General features: G+C 43.1%; 1 protein-coding gene across 4 annotated transcripts in view; it reads right to left on the bottom strand.

The window, feature by feature from the left end:
- LOC135224593 (T-complex protein 11-like protein 1) overlaps window positions 1-14,504 on the bottom strand; it is a 161,819-nt gene that overhangs the window by 51,017 nt on the left and 96,298 nt on the right. The window lies entirely within an intron of this gene.

Below are 14,504 nucleotides of genomic sequence, written 5' to 3'. Positions count from 1 at the left end.
ACTGCGCAAGCATACGACCTGTGTGAGCCTTTTTGTGGTGTCTTTTTTTCTACAAATGATTGCACTTTATGAAAAGCAGCTAGAACATCCTACAGGTCATCCGTTGTAAGCTCCTCTTGGTGCTCCTCGAGAAGGTCGTTGATGTCGTCCTCGTCGACGACCAGCCCCATGGACTTGCCGAGTGCAACGATCTCAAGATCTGGTTGAATAACAGTTTAAGGATTATCAACTGTTTCTGAATCTGCAGCACCAGCTTCGACCACATCGAATCCCTCGAAGTCTCGGGCGGATACGACATCAGGCCAGAGTTTCCTCCACGAGGAATTCAAGGTTCGCCTCAAAACCTCCTGCCAAGCTTAGTCAATGAGTCGGATGCATGTCACAACATCGAAATGCTCCTTCCATAATTCACGCAATGTGAGGTTTGTGGTATCGGTGATGTCAAAACATCTCTTGAAAAGATATTTCGTATACAGCTTCTTAAAGTTCGATACCACTTGCTGGTCCATGGGCTGGAGGAAAGGGGTGTTGTTAGGCGGAAGATAAAGAACCTTGATGAAGGAATACTCTGCTAGGATATCTTCCTCGAGGCCAGGAGGGTGGGCAAGGGCATTGTCCAACACCAGCAGACATTTCAGAGGGAGGCGCTTCTCTTCCAAGAATTTCTTCACTGTCGGGCCGAAACACAGATTTACCCACTCCGTTAACAAAAGTCTTGTTACCGAGGCCTTCACATTAGCCCTCCACATCACTGGAAGCTTCTCCTTAAGCACTTTGTGGGCCTTGAAGGCTCGAGGAGTCTCGGAATGATAGCCAGTAGGGGCTTCACCTTACAATCCCCAACTGCGTTTGAACAAAGTGCGAGCGTAAGCCTGTCTTTCATAGGCTTATGCCCGGGTAGTATTCTTCTCTCACCTGCGTGATATGCGTCCACGACGAGGCATTTTTTTCCAAAAAAGGCCAGTCTCATCACAGTAGAAGACTTGCTGAGAACTGTAGCCTTCCTTGGTCATCATCTCGTCGAACATCTTTTTAAAGGCTTTGGCCGCTTTCGTGTCTGAGCTGGCAGCCTCCCCATGCCGCACCACCAAATGGATGCCAGTCCGTTTATGGAATTTCTCGAACCACCCGTGCAAAGCCTTGAACTCTGGGGTTGGCGTTGATGTCCCTTCTCTGTGTCGTCTTCGGCTGGGCAATCAAATCGCCGAAAATATCGCTGGCCTTGTGGCAGATTGCCGTCTCCGTTATCGTATCGCTGGCGATTTCTTTGTTTTTTATCCAGACAAGAAGAAGCCTTTCCATCTCGTCGTGCATGTGGGTCCTCTTGCTTGACCAAATAGTGACGCCCTTGGAAGGTGTAGCTGCTTTGATGACATCCTTCTGCTTAAAGATGGTGCCTATTGTCGACGGATTTCAGCCGTATTCTGGCGATCACACTCAATCGCATACCAGCTTCATACTTCTTGATAATCTCCATCTTTGTCTCCAAAGAGAGCATCCTCTTCTTTCCGTGAATTTTAATTTTAACTTTCTGGGACCCATGACTACTATATACTGTCTAATTTACGTATAGTAGAGTAAAGTTCTCATACAACACGATAAAGTACGTATACTACAACGAAATCACTAACGAATTTACGTTAATAAACTAAATCGTTAGAACGAACGAATACCGCGTGCGTACGATAGCGATGCTGGGACAAGTGGCCGAGGCACACTGCTACGTAGTAGATGCATGATGGGAAGGATCCTGACCAATAGGAGAGAATGATCTCATAGCGATGACTAGCATCAGGAACCAATGGGAGAGCAGGAGGATGGTGGCGAGTCTACTCAGTTGGCGGCGCGCGAGTTTCAAAATTGTTATCAGTTACAGCAACAACCTTTCGTATCTTGAAAAATTTTTGTATGTAGAGCCGTAAAATTTTTCGTGTTAGCTTTCGTATCTCGAGTTTTTCGTAAGTTGAGCCTTTCGTATCTCGAGGTACCACTGTATCAGTATTAAAATGGATCTTCTGATATAATGTGGCTATGTAGAGGAATCTATATCTGAACTCCAGCTGGGGTTGTTGTTGGCTTCCTACAAAGACTCATTTCTTCTGTCAGTACTATATCATTAGTAGTAACTTATGAAATAAAATAGATGCATTTTGCTGTTGAAAAGTACATTGCTGGGAGATATGGCAGTTTTTAACCCATATAGTGTTATTTAGAGCAGTTAAGAGTTTGATGCTATTTTTTCAATTTTTATACAGGTTTTGCCTGCATATCATATAAAACTAGGACTTAGAATTTGTCGTTTGTTGTTTCATTTTACATATACTATACAGTGGTACTTCGGTTCATGAACTTAATTAGTTCGAAGACGCTGTTCGTGACTCGAAAAATTCGTAACCTGATTCAGCTTTCCCCATTTAAAATAATCTAAAAATAAATCATTCAAACCTCAGAAAACTTTATTTACTTTCTCTTTTTTTTATGGTTTTCTGGCACAAAGTTATGCCTTACTTCACTGCATGCAATAATATTGTACTATTTTCATATTACTTTTTGTATTATAAAATACAAACAGCCATCAGTGTTTTGGTTTGGAAGTCAGCTGAGGGAGATTGCGTGGTAAGTTTATTTTGCTGTATTGAAATCAAATCAGAGAGTAAATGAGTCTGTAGATACTCTATTGATATGGGCCAAGGTTATTTTACTTTATACTAATTGTTTTCAAGTCGAAATATTACTTGAATATGTATCGTTGTGAATGAAATTTAGTTATTTTTTCGTTAGTAGATGGCGCTGAGGGCATGTTTATTGCATACAAAAATCAACAGATTGCATTCAATTTTATAACTTGATTTCATCAGAATAGTACGTACAAGGTTTACATCTTTCATTGGAGTGAAAAAAGTAAAATACGTTCTTTCATATCAAATAGTGGAAGTATGTATGTTACTGCTAATTACAGGTTCAACAAAATCCTTTATCTGAAACCCTCGTGGGCAATCTCTGTTTCGGTTTTTGGATTTTATTGGATTTCAGAACTGAATGTTGCTATTATATACAAAAGCTTATTTCTTTTCCAACAATAACATTCCATTAAACTAAAAAATAAACAGCATATAAAGAACCATAATTTGCGTATATAATCATATATCATCTGATCGTGTGTATTATGAGATCCTTAAAATTTTCTCACAAAGCATGATTCCATTACAGTGGACCCCAGTATTCACATTCTCAACATTCACAGACTCACAATGGACCATATCTACCCATTATTCACAGGAAATTTGCGTATTCACAGTATTTTTCTCTGAGAAATAATATCCACAAATTCCTGGTTTTTTTATGTTTCATAAAATGCACTTTTTGTGATAAAACTTAAAAAAAACAAGGCCTAAGCTTTCTTAGTGGGTTTTTCTTGAGTTTCAACTGGCAAAATAGGCAGTTTTAAGTGTTTTTATAGGGGTTTCAACTATTCGCAGATTCTGGCTATTCGCGGGTGGGTGTCCGGTACGCATTTTGTGGGGCTATGCACAGTGTGCAGGCTTTTTATTTTATTTTATTTTATTTTTTTTTTTTAGTTTATACATATTTGGGTAGGCTTCTTATGAATGTCGCCTTTTCGATAGATTTCACCAATAAGGCTATGCAAGTTAGCTTTTAACTAAGTAATTGGCCTATGAGCAAAAGTTCAGTAGGTTAAGTGCGAATCATCTATAAATTCAACTAGGCTTACCAAATTTGGTGCATGTGTAAGAATCATTACTATTTCTTACAATTGACAACCACTTGCTATTGCATGCAAAACACTAATAAACAACAGCAAGTGACATTGACATTAAGAACAAAATTGACAAACACCTGGTTGCTGATGTTATAGTTACCATAACTAAGACACGTTTCGGTTATTTTCAGGTATTTCAGGTAATTCCATAAATGAAAAATCAAGTACGTACATTTTTACACATCTGTCACACAATGGAGATGTTAAAAAAGTGGGCAACTAATTTGAAGCAGCAGGTATTGAAGCTGTGGCCAAAGAAAACAAATAATGGCAGGCTCCAAAACAATTCGGAGGACAAAAGCAATGCATAAAATTGACAAGATCACACATGTACATATACTTCATTAAATTTACATATTGTGTTTATAAATAAAGTAGTTACAATTTTTTAACCCAGATTTGATTGTTTCAAAGGAAAAGACCTGAATGAAGTTTCATATGATGACTAAAGACAGTGATGATGTTGGTAAAAGACAATCAGGTGATGATATTAAGGATGTAAACAAACCAGAATGCAAATGTCACTTGATTGCTTTGTTCGTATTTTGTTATACGATAATGACTAATACAGTAGTACCTCGAGATACGAAAGGCTCTACTTACGAAAAATTCGAGATACGAAAGCCAATGCGAAAAATTTTACTGCTCTACATACGAAAAGTTTTCAAGATACGAAAGGTTGTTGCTGTAAAGTCCGAGATTCGCACGGACAACAGAGAACAATTTTAAAACTCCCGCGCCTCCAACTGAGTAATTCTGCCACCATCCTCCGCTCTCCCATTGGTTCCTGATGCTAGTCCACCCCATAAGGTCCTGCTCTCCTATTGGTCAGCATCTACCCCTTGTGCTTTAAGTATTCTATTTGTAAAAGGATGCTGTAAATTGAAAAACTTATCCATGCAATACATTTAATAATAACAAAACATTAAGTAAAGATAGAATAAAGAATAGAAATGAATGGTTATTATACTGTTTGGTAATTTCAGTAGTTGAAGAGAGATAATGAAAATTTATGGCTTACTGTGTAAAGTGATTGCTGTCGATCGTTCGGTACTCGTAAGTGCTGGAACGTAAACAGACGTTTGGAAGCTTTTTTTTTTTGTTTGTTTATTATAGTTAATGGTTACTTAATAAATTATTTGAAATAGTACATGCAATACATTTAATAAAAAAATTGTGAATTAGATATCATAAAAATATAAAATAAATCAGACTGCCAACAAATACGTATTTTTTAGAATTCTTCTTCTGTTTTATTATTATGTTACGTATACGTATGTTTCATTATAGCTGTCAGTAACTCGTATCTCCATTAGGTAAAGATAGAATAAAGAATAGAAATGAATGGTTATTATACTGTTTGTAGTTTCATTAGTTGAAGAGAGATACTAATGACAATTTATGGCTTACTGTGTTGCTAGGAAAAATGATTGCTTGGCGCTCGTTCGATACTCAAGACGGGTAAGAGCTGAATGTAAACAATTGATTGGAAGGTTTGTTTTTTGTTTGTTTGTGTATTATAGTTAATGATTAATTGATAATTATTTGAAATGAGTACATACTGATTATTTATACATTTTATTGGCATATTCTAAGCTTTTAGCTCTTAGGTTTAGATGTCAGAATCATAGACTAGGCTACAGTAGCAACTGCTAACATAGGCTAGGCTTATTGCTAGGGACATATGCTAAGTCCTAAAATATATGCAGTAAAAATGGGGTTGAACATTACATGCAGTTGAATATTACTCAAGTATGTACAGTATTTTGCCTTTTTGGAGTCATATTTCTTCCGTCGGATCGGCGTTGTAACCCTAGAACATGTGTTTTAGGCCTGGAAATATAATTTACTTGGGTGTTTTTGGAGGGCTTGGAATGGATTAGCCATTTTACATGTAAAATGTGTTCCAAGATACGAAAATCTCATGATACGAAGGGCGCCTCGGAACGGATTAATTTCGTATCTTGAAGTACCACTGTACATGCAATATGCTTATAGATACAGTGAAGCAACAGTTTTATTAAAATTATCATTATTCTCAATGCAACCAGTCTTAAACTTTTGCTAATCGGTATGTTGGTTTAATAACCTAACTGGGGCAACTCTCCTCTCTACTATCAAGTAGGCAAGTTGGTAAAACTTGCCAATTCTCTCTGTTTTTCTATCTACTATCAAGTAGACAGTTTGTTAAAACTTGCCTATTCTCAATGGTGGCTTCCATAAGTAAAAAATGATATATATACTACATTTCTGGGCTCAGCTCGTGTCGGCCTATGAAAGGATCCTTAATATCATTCTTTCTAGGTAAAATTAATCTAAAATTACCAGAGAAAAACAAAATTAAGAAAATGTCAGTAAAACTGACTCGCTCACTCTTAAAAAGAAGTGTCGGTATGGTAATAGGGGCGAGTGGGAACCACTACCACGAGACATTCACCAATTAGAACTTCCAATCAGAATCCCCATAAGAGAGAGCTGATACCAACGGGCGATGCAGCCGCTACTACTACTACTAGAGGACGCCACGGACAGCAGCGCCCCTAGCGGACATCTTAATCATTAGCGCTAGCGTCCAGACGCATTCTTTTCTGTGCTGTGCTTTTTTCTGATTTATCCTATTCATCATTATGGAACGCTCTGCCATCGCAACGGCTAAGTTAAGTAACTCATAAGTAATGTTTTTTACTACATTTTTATCTTCCGGGAACCTGTATTTTCCTCCTAATAGGTCATATACGGTTTCCCGGTTGTCTCGTGTGGCGCCATGCTGCCTCGTTAAGAATTCCCGGTCCTCCATACTGGGACTTCTTATACTTATGGGCTTACTATATTACGTTCATTGTTTTTTTACATCGAGTTTTAGCTAGTTTAGCCCCCCTACCATTTCTCTTAGTTTGGTATTTAGGGCTATTATTATTATTCCTGCCAGCATCCCGGCTCTTGCTCTTCATCGGCTATCGCTGGCTCCGAGTAGGCTTCTGTTTCTTGGAACAGTTTGCCTCCTCCTGGGCTTCTTTTTCTTTTACTAAAAGTGTCTCTTCCATCTTTTCGATGTAATTTTATTATATTTAGGGTGTTAGGCTAGCTTAGGTGCATGTCCCATGGTTTGGTACAGCCTGGTTCACGTGGCCCTCCCACGGATTTATGTTTGCTCGCGGCTTAGGCCACTTGCGGTCACGTGTTCCATCGCACCTTACCTGCCCCTACCCTCCCTACCTGGTATAGGGAGGTGCTGGGGGACCCTTGGTTGTCATGACAACCTCAGTCGCCTTTCTCTCTCCCTCTCTGAGGTGGCCAGGGGTTCCTCCCAGCGGGGGGTATAGGGCGACCACTCATGAGGTACCGGGTCTCCGAGCGGGTAGTCGTTGAGGCGGGGAGGAGTAGGCCACCCCCCCCCCCCTCTCTCTCTCCCGCGGCCGGGGTTACGGGCCGTGTTACGCCCGATTACCTCCCTCCCCCCCTCCCCAGTCGCTCAGCCACCTTCCCTTTCTATAACGAAAGGAGCCTCCGTCGCAGACCGGCGGGGCACCTTTGGTTATAGATTACTGGCTCCGCCAGCAGGCGTGGGCACTAACTAGTGGTCGGTTGCTTGCCTACTATATCCTTACATCTCTCCCCCGCTACGGAAGGGAGCTTGCTTCTTACCCCGGCACTCTTCTAGTAGACGGGTGGAGAAAGGTTTGATATTATGTTATTTTAAGGATATACCCTAATTTTACGATGAATTGTTTTATTTATTATTCATATGTCTACCATCCGCCATTTTCCGTCGTGGTTTCCCATTTACCACCACTCCTGGTTGGATTTTTCTCTGGTCCCCGCCATCAGCGGAGCTATAGCCTAGGACATCCAACCAACCTGGTTACCACACGTATTATGGCGGGGCTCTGGTTTAATCTAACTTTATCGCTCCGGCACCAGCGGAGCAACTGTAGTCTGTAAGTGTTCTCCTGATACTCATGTATCTTTCCACTTACAGGCTACCAACTGTCCAGGTGGCCCGTGCAACGCGACGTTTGTACGACCCCTGCGGCCCACGATGAGTGCAGGTCTCATTTTCGCACCCCCTTGTTGCCACGTCACTTCAACGATATGATCGTCTGGCAACCCGGTTAAGCCTGCGCCATCTGCTACGACCTAGTCGGGTCAGCTGGGGGATGGGGTAAGTCCATTATAGGCTTCCTTATCTTTTTACTAACAACTCTTAGTCATAAGTTTGTTAACCCCGTTCCGCCATTAGAAGCTCATCTCGCCCTTTCTTTCAGGCTACTGGTGTGAGGGAGGTCGCCCTTGCTACCCTGAAAGCGTGGGTGGGCGGCTTCGGGAAGAACGCCGCCAAAGGCCAGCCGTACATCCTGGACAAGAAGCTGGCCGTCCAGATCTTCCCTGCGGGCAAGTCAACTGGGTACGTTGACCCCTTGTCCGCAGACCCCTCTCATAGCCTCCCCATCCAGCAAGATCTCCAGCAATCTTTCGGGGTCGTAGCCTCACAGGAGTCGGTCCCGGACGTCGCTGCCCTGGACTAAACATCGAGCCTATGGCGGTAGGGCAGAGGATTTGTTGGTTGAGGTAGGTGTGTCGGGCGCCCAAGGTCTTTCCTTGGGTGCTCCTGGATCTTCTCCGTCCCTTCTTCGAGCGCTTCTTTCAAGGCTTTGTGGGATCTGAGATCCCTACCCGCTCTCCCGCTCTCTCTGTACCCCCAAAGGTGAAGGGACAGAGAGAACCGAAGACTCTATCTAAGACGACTTCTAGGAAGTCGTCTTCGTCTTCTTCGGCTAGGAAGTCTTCGACTTCTTACGCTGACGCGGTGAAGGCCAAGCCGAGTTCTTCTCACTCGAAGAGCTCTAGAAGCAAGGCTTCTAAGGAGAAGGCTCGCGCTCCTGCCGAGCCAATGCCTTCTCCTGCCTCCACCGCTTCCACTCCGGCAACGCCGGTGGGAGGAGCGGGACCCAGCACCTTTGATCCCACTGCTTTCTCAGCAGTGGTGATGCAACAGGTGGGCGAGTTGGTTGGCTCGCAAGTCTCCGCCCTGGGGACGAGATTCAGAGCAGTGTTCGCACAACTGTCGAGCACTCTGTCTCAATCAGGCCAGTCCATTCAGGATCTCTCTAACAGGGTTAGAGAGAACGAGGACCGAGTAGCTGGGCTATCTCAGGTCCCTCTTCCAGTCTCCCCAGTGCCAAGTGCTGGCATTCTCCAGCTCCCGCCATACGAATCTCTGCCAGCTTTCTCTATTGGAGAATCCATGGAGAGTAGCTGCCTACGCTCCTTTAAGGATGGGATGATCTCTATCCCGGAGTGTGGAACTCGGAGGATTGAGGACTTCGAGTTTTACCCTCGGGTTCTGACGCAGCCTTTCATCGGTTATGCTAGGCTGACTGTAACGGCTCTTACTAGGGAAGACAAGATCTATAGTCGGTTCATACAGTAGGGATCATGCAACGGGAATGGGTTCACTGCCTTGAGGACTGGGAGTGCACAAACACTAAGCTCCAGGCCTATAAGAGTCCTTTTACTATTTTTGCGACGGAAGAGGAGGCTTCTCTTCCGTTCGCACGAAATAGTAGAGAAGACTCTTCAGGCAGTCCTCAAGGATGAGCCCATGCCACAGCTAAGGGAGGCGAGTCTACTTCTCCGCTCTTCCCGGCTTTCGGAGAATTGTGGGAGAACTTGCCAGCTACGTTCACGCTTGGCAAGCTCAAACCGGACTGCGCCATGGACCAGTTTCGGCGAGAAGCTGCCAAGGCTGCCTGATTCCCTGATTCAGGCAGAGTTCGACGCGCGAACAAGTTTGGCAGGTCCCTCAATTCTTTGATAATACGGAAATGGCTGCTCTCGTCATATGCGACGGAACCGCTGTTTAAGATCTTGGCCAAGTCCCAGTTTCAGACGGTTCTGACAGACGCTTTCGACTTCTTCCAAGCTAGGAGGAATTGCCGAAAGCACGTTCTGCAGGAGTGCACTATTAGGCACGAGCCTAATAGACTCTTGGCTTCTAGCATGTGGGGAGCGGATCTCTTCCCAGAGTCCGCTGTTAACGAAGTGCACCACGAGGCTGCTAGGCTCAACCAGAGCCTTAGAGCTAGGTGGGGTATTTCTTCCAAGAGGAAACAAGAATCCGTCCCCACTGCTGGTAAGAAACCAAAGAAGCTGGTAAAAGGTTCCAGCCGTACCAGAAACACCAGCAACAGCAGCAATTTGTTCAGGCCGTCCCGGTTACCAACAGGGACAACCTACTAGTTCAAAACAGAACCAGCCCATCCTCCTGTTGTCTCCTCAATCACAGCCGTCGACCTCCTACGCAATCTCGCCGGCCTTCAACCCTACGTATGAAGCTCAAGGCTACACTTCCTTGAACAAACAACCGAGAGGTAGGGCGAGAGGTACTTTCGCCAGCGTGGCGCAGGAAGGGCGACAAGGAGCAGGCAGTTCAGAGGAGGGCGTGGTGGTCAACCCGCCATCAACAATGAGGCTCCCAGGTAGGAGGGAGGCTGTTCCTCTTCCGCCACAGGTGGTGGGGGTTCAGCATTGGGCACAGAGCATAGTGTCCAAAGGATTGGGTTGGAGTTGGATCAAAGATCCCCCTCCAATCAAATCATTCCACCAAATACCATCAGAGGAATTGACAGATTACGCGGAGGAACTCCTTCAGAAAGGAGCTATTGCGAGAGTCAAGCATCTAAAATTTCAAGGTCGCTTATTCAGCGTGCCAAAGAAAGGCTCAACAAAAAGAAGGGTAATCTTAGACTTGTCAAAGCTAAACTCTTTCATTCGTTGCGACAAGTTCAAGATGCTTACCCTCTCGCAAGTAAGGACCTTACTTCCGCGTGGAGACCGTCACATGCTCCATCGATCTTACAGACGCATACTATCATATCCCTATAGCCAGACACTTCTGCCCATTCCTAGGATTCAGGCTAGGAAATCAGACATTCTCATTCAAAGTGATGCCCTTCGGTCTGAATGTAGCCCCCAGGGTATTCACGAAAATAGCAGAAGTGGTTGTACAACAATTGAGAACTCAGGGAATCATGGTAGCAGCATACCTCGACGATTGGTTGATCTGGGCACCAACCGTCGAGAATGTCGCAAAGCCACCAAAAAGGTAGTTTCACTTTCTGGAACATCTGGGGGTTCCAGATAAACAAAACGAAATCCAGACTTACCCCGGAGTCTCGTTTTCAGTGGCTGGGAATCCAATGGGATTTGTCTTCCCACAATCTGTCAATTCCAGTGGCCAAACGGAAGGAAAAAGCAAAATCTGTCAGGCAATTTCTCAAATGCAAACAAACATCAAGGAGAAACCAGGAGAGAATCTAGGGTCCCTTCAGTTTGCTTCGGTAACAGATATCCTCCTGAAAGCAAGGCTAAAAGATATAAATCGAATTTGGCGATCGAGGAGCAAAACACCAAATCTCGAGACAAGTTGTCAGTAATCCCACAGATCCTTCGCAATCAATAACCGTCCATGGTCAAAAGTAAAGAACTTAGCCAAGCAGGTACCCCTTCAATATCCCCTTCCAGTGTAACCATTCACACGGATGCCTCCCTGTCCGGGGGGTGGGGGGATACTCTCAGTTCAAGCAAGTTTCAGGGGACTTGGTCAGTTCAATTTCGCCAGCTCCACATAAACGTTCTGGCAGCAATGGCAGTATTTCTTACCTTGAAGAGACTGCTTCCCCCGAGAAAGTCTCATCTAAGGCTAGTTTTGGACAGTGCAGTGGTAGTTCATTGCATCAACAGAGGGAGGGTCCAAATCAAACATGTGAATCATGTCATGATAGCCATCTTTGCCCTAGCAAACAAACACAAATGGCATCTGTCTGCCACTCACCTGGCAGGGGTAAGAAATGTGATAGCAGACGCTCTGTTCCCGGTCAGTTCTCTGGAATCAGAATGGTCTCTAGACGACGGGTCATTCCAGTGGATAATGCCGGAGAGTCCCAGTCTCCAAGTGGATCTCTTCGCCTCACAAGCGAAACCACAAGCTCCCTTGCTATGTGGCCCCCAACCTGGGACCCTCTGGCTTATGCCCACGGACGCCCTGTCGTTGGATTGGAATCAGTGGAGAAAAATTTATGTTTTTCCTCCAGTGAATCTTCTCTTGAAAGTCTTAAGCAAACTGAGGACTTTCAAAGGAATAGTAGCTCTGATTGCACCGGGACTGGCCCAAGAGCAACTGGTATCCTCGTTCTTCTGGAATTGGGCCTCCGACCTCAACGGATTCCCAATCCCAAGCTGTCACAATCAGTACAAATGAGGACTGTGTTCGCTTCCTCAGGAATCTTCAGACCCTAACTTTATGGACTTCATGAAGTTTGCGGCTAATAAAGATTGCTAATATTGATCCACAGAATATTCTCTTCCTAGGAATCAGATAAGAGAGAGTCAACCCATTAGACAATATGACTCAGCTGTTAAAAACAAAAAAATTAGCATCTTTCCTGAAAGAACTCAAAACACTACAACCCATGACAGTTAATCTAGCTATATCCTTTTTCAGATCCTTGTTTGAAAAAGGTTTAGCAGCTAGCACTATTACCACTCATAAATCGGCTTTGAAGAAGATCTTTCAATTAGGTTTTCAGATAGCACCTGACTGAATCTTATTTCACGTCTATCCCTGGAAGGCCTGGTGCTAGACTTAGAACCTCTCAAAGGTCCTACTGCAGTTTCATGGTTCTTAATGATGTCCTCAAACTAGCTTCAGATACTGACAAACTCGTCTTGTACATTCATAATGCTTCTTATTAGAAAGACATTATTCTTATTAGCCTAGCTTCAGGAGCTAGGAATTTCAGAACTGTCGGCTCTATCCAGGGATGCGGGTCATGTGGAATTCTCCCATCAGGAGAAGTTCTACTTGCTCCGGATCGTAGCTTTTTAAGCCAAACCAAAAATGAGGACCTCCTCGCAAGGTGGGCCCTTGGAAAGTTATCCTAATTCCCCAAGATCCTTCTCTCTGCCCAGTATCAACTTTAAGAGCCTTTCTATCTCGTACATCCTCAAGATCCTCAGGTTCTCTCTTCATGGAGAGAAAAAGGTGGTACTTTGTCAGTAAAAGGTATTAGACAAACAAATCCGCCTTTACTTCATTAAACAAGCCAATCCTGATTCATTCCCAAAAGCACATGATATCAGGGGAGTAGCCACCTCAAATTAATTACTTTCAACATATGAATTTTGAGGATCTTAAAAAGTATACTGGATGAAATCCCCGACAGTCTTTAACGTCAGTTATCTAAAGTCCTTGGAATCTTTAAAATTTTCAGCAGTAGCAGCGGGAAACATTGTTTCTCCTGATACTGTATAGTAGTCGTAGTACGGATCCAGGTCTCCTTTCTACCTACCTCATCCAACATGCCTCCCACCCTATCGCCATGCTACTCGGATATCCTAGCCTTAGCCGCTGAATAATAATAGTGGATTGCCCTTATTTTTTTTTGCTAGGGACATCCCACACTTGTACTGATGGTGTACTTCAGTGTACCTACCCTTATTTTTATGCTAGGTAGGACACAATGTGTTTGTTATATTTTGTAAATAATTTTTCTAAGTAAATCCCTTTTGTTTGTATTACACTGCATCATTGTATTTTACTGTGGTTACTATATTTTAAGTACTTTACTTTACTAACGTTATTTTATATTACTGTTTAGAATAAGTTAGTTTAAGTACTTAGGTTTGTATGCTGGTAATTGATTTACTTATATTATATCCATCGTTTGCAACTGCTTTTCATTTGTCCCTTTTTCCCATCTTGTCTGTTTCTCTGGTACTCTCATAGGCCGACACGAGCTGAGCCCAGAAAAGGATTTTTGACGAAAAAGGAAAAATCTATTTCTGGGTGATTGGCTCTTGGTCGCCCTATGAAACCCACCCTATATTGTTTTCCCCCCATGCAGGACAAGATGTTTTTAGATTAAGGATGTCCGCTAGGGGCGCTGCTGTCCGTGGCGTCCTCTAGTAGTAGTAGTAGCGCTGCATCGCCCGTTGGTATCAGCTCTCTCTTATGGGGATTCTGATTGGAAGTTCTAATTGGTGAATGTCTCGTGGTAGTGGTTCCACTCCGCCCCTATTACCATACCGACACTTCTTTTTAAGAGTGAGCGAGTCAGTTTTACTGACATTTTCTTAATTTTTGTTTTTCTCTGGAAAGGTAATTTTAGATTAATTTTACCTAGAAAGAATGTGATATTAAGGATCCTTTCATAGGGCCGACACAAGCCAATCACCCAGAAATATGATTTTTCCTTCGTCAAAATCCCTTTTTTATTCATTCTTCTTAAATTATGCTACAGGTTGTAACCAAGAATTAATAAAATTAATAAAGGGCAGGCTTTAAAATGTTTTTGGAAATAGGCAGAAGTGATTTCCAGATTACTTTTACAGTTAAAGTATATATGTAATGTACATGTTTTAAACCCAACTTTGTTCATTTACTAGGAAAAGTATGTACGTACTATCTCCAAATTATATTTCTTCTAGCAACTAATGGCATTGAAACTGTTGGTAGTACCAAGACCAGTTGTGTCTTGGTAATTTTCTGTCAGCCGAGATTTTGAGAATGTAATCAATATCAAACGGAAATGGCGTACGATGGCCATGTTTATATTCTGATAATACATGCAAAATACTGTACGTAATTGGATGCAGCAAGCAAAACAGCCTTTATTTAAATCATCATCATTATAAATGTAGTTGTACTGTTTAACCTTTGCAA

This window comes from Macrobrachium nipponense, chromosome 12 (genome assembly GCF_015104395.2).
Source record: "Macrobrachium nipponense isolate FS-2020 chromosome 12, ASM1510439v2, whole genome shotgun sequence".
In the NCBI taxonomy this organism is placed as follows: Eukaryota; Metazoa; Arthropoda; class Malacostraca; order Decapoda; family Palaemonidae; genus Macrobrachium; species Macrobrachium nipponense.
This window is presented reverse-complemented; position numbering and strand designations above follow the sequence as displayed.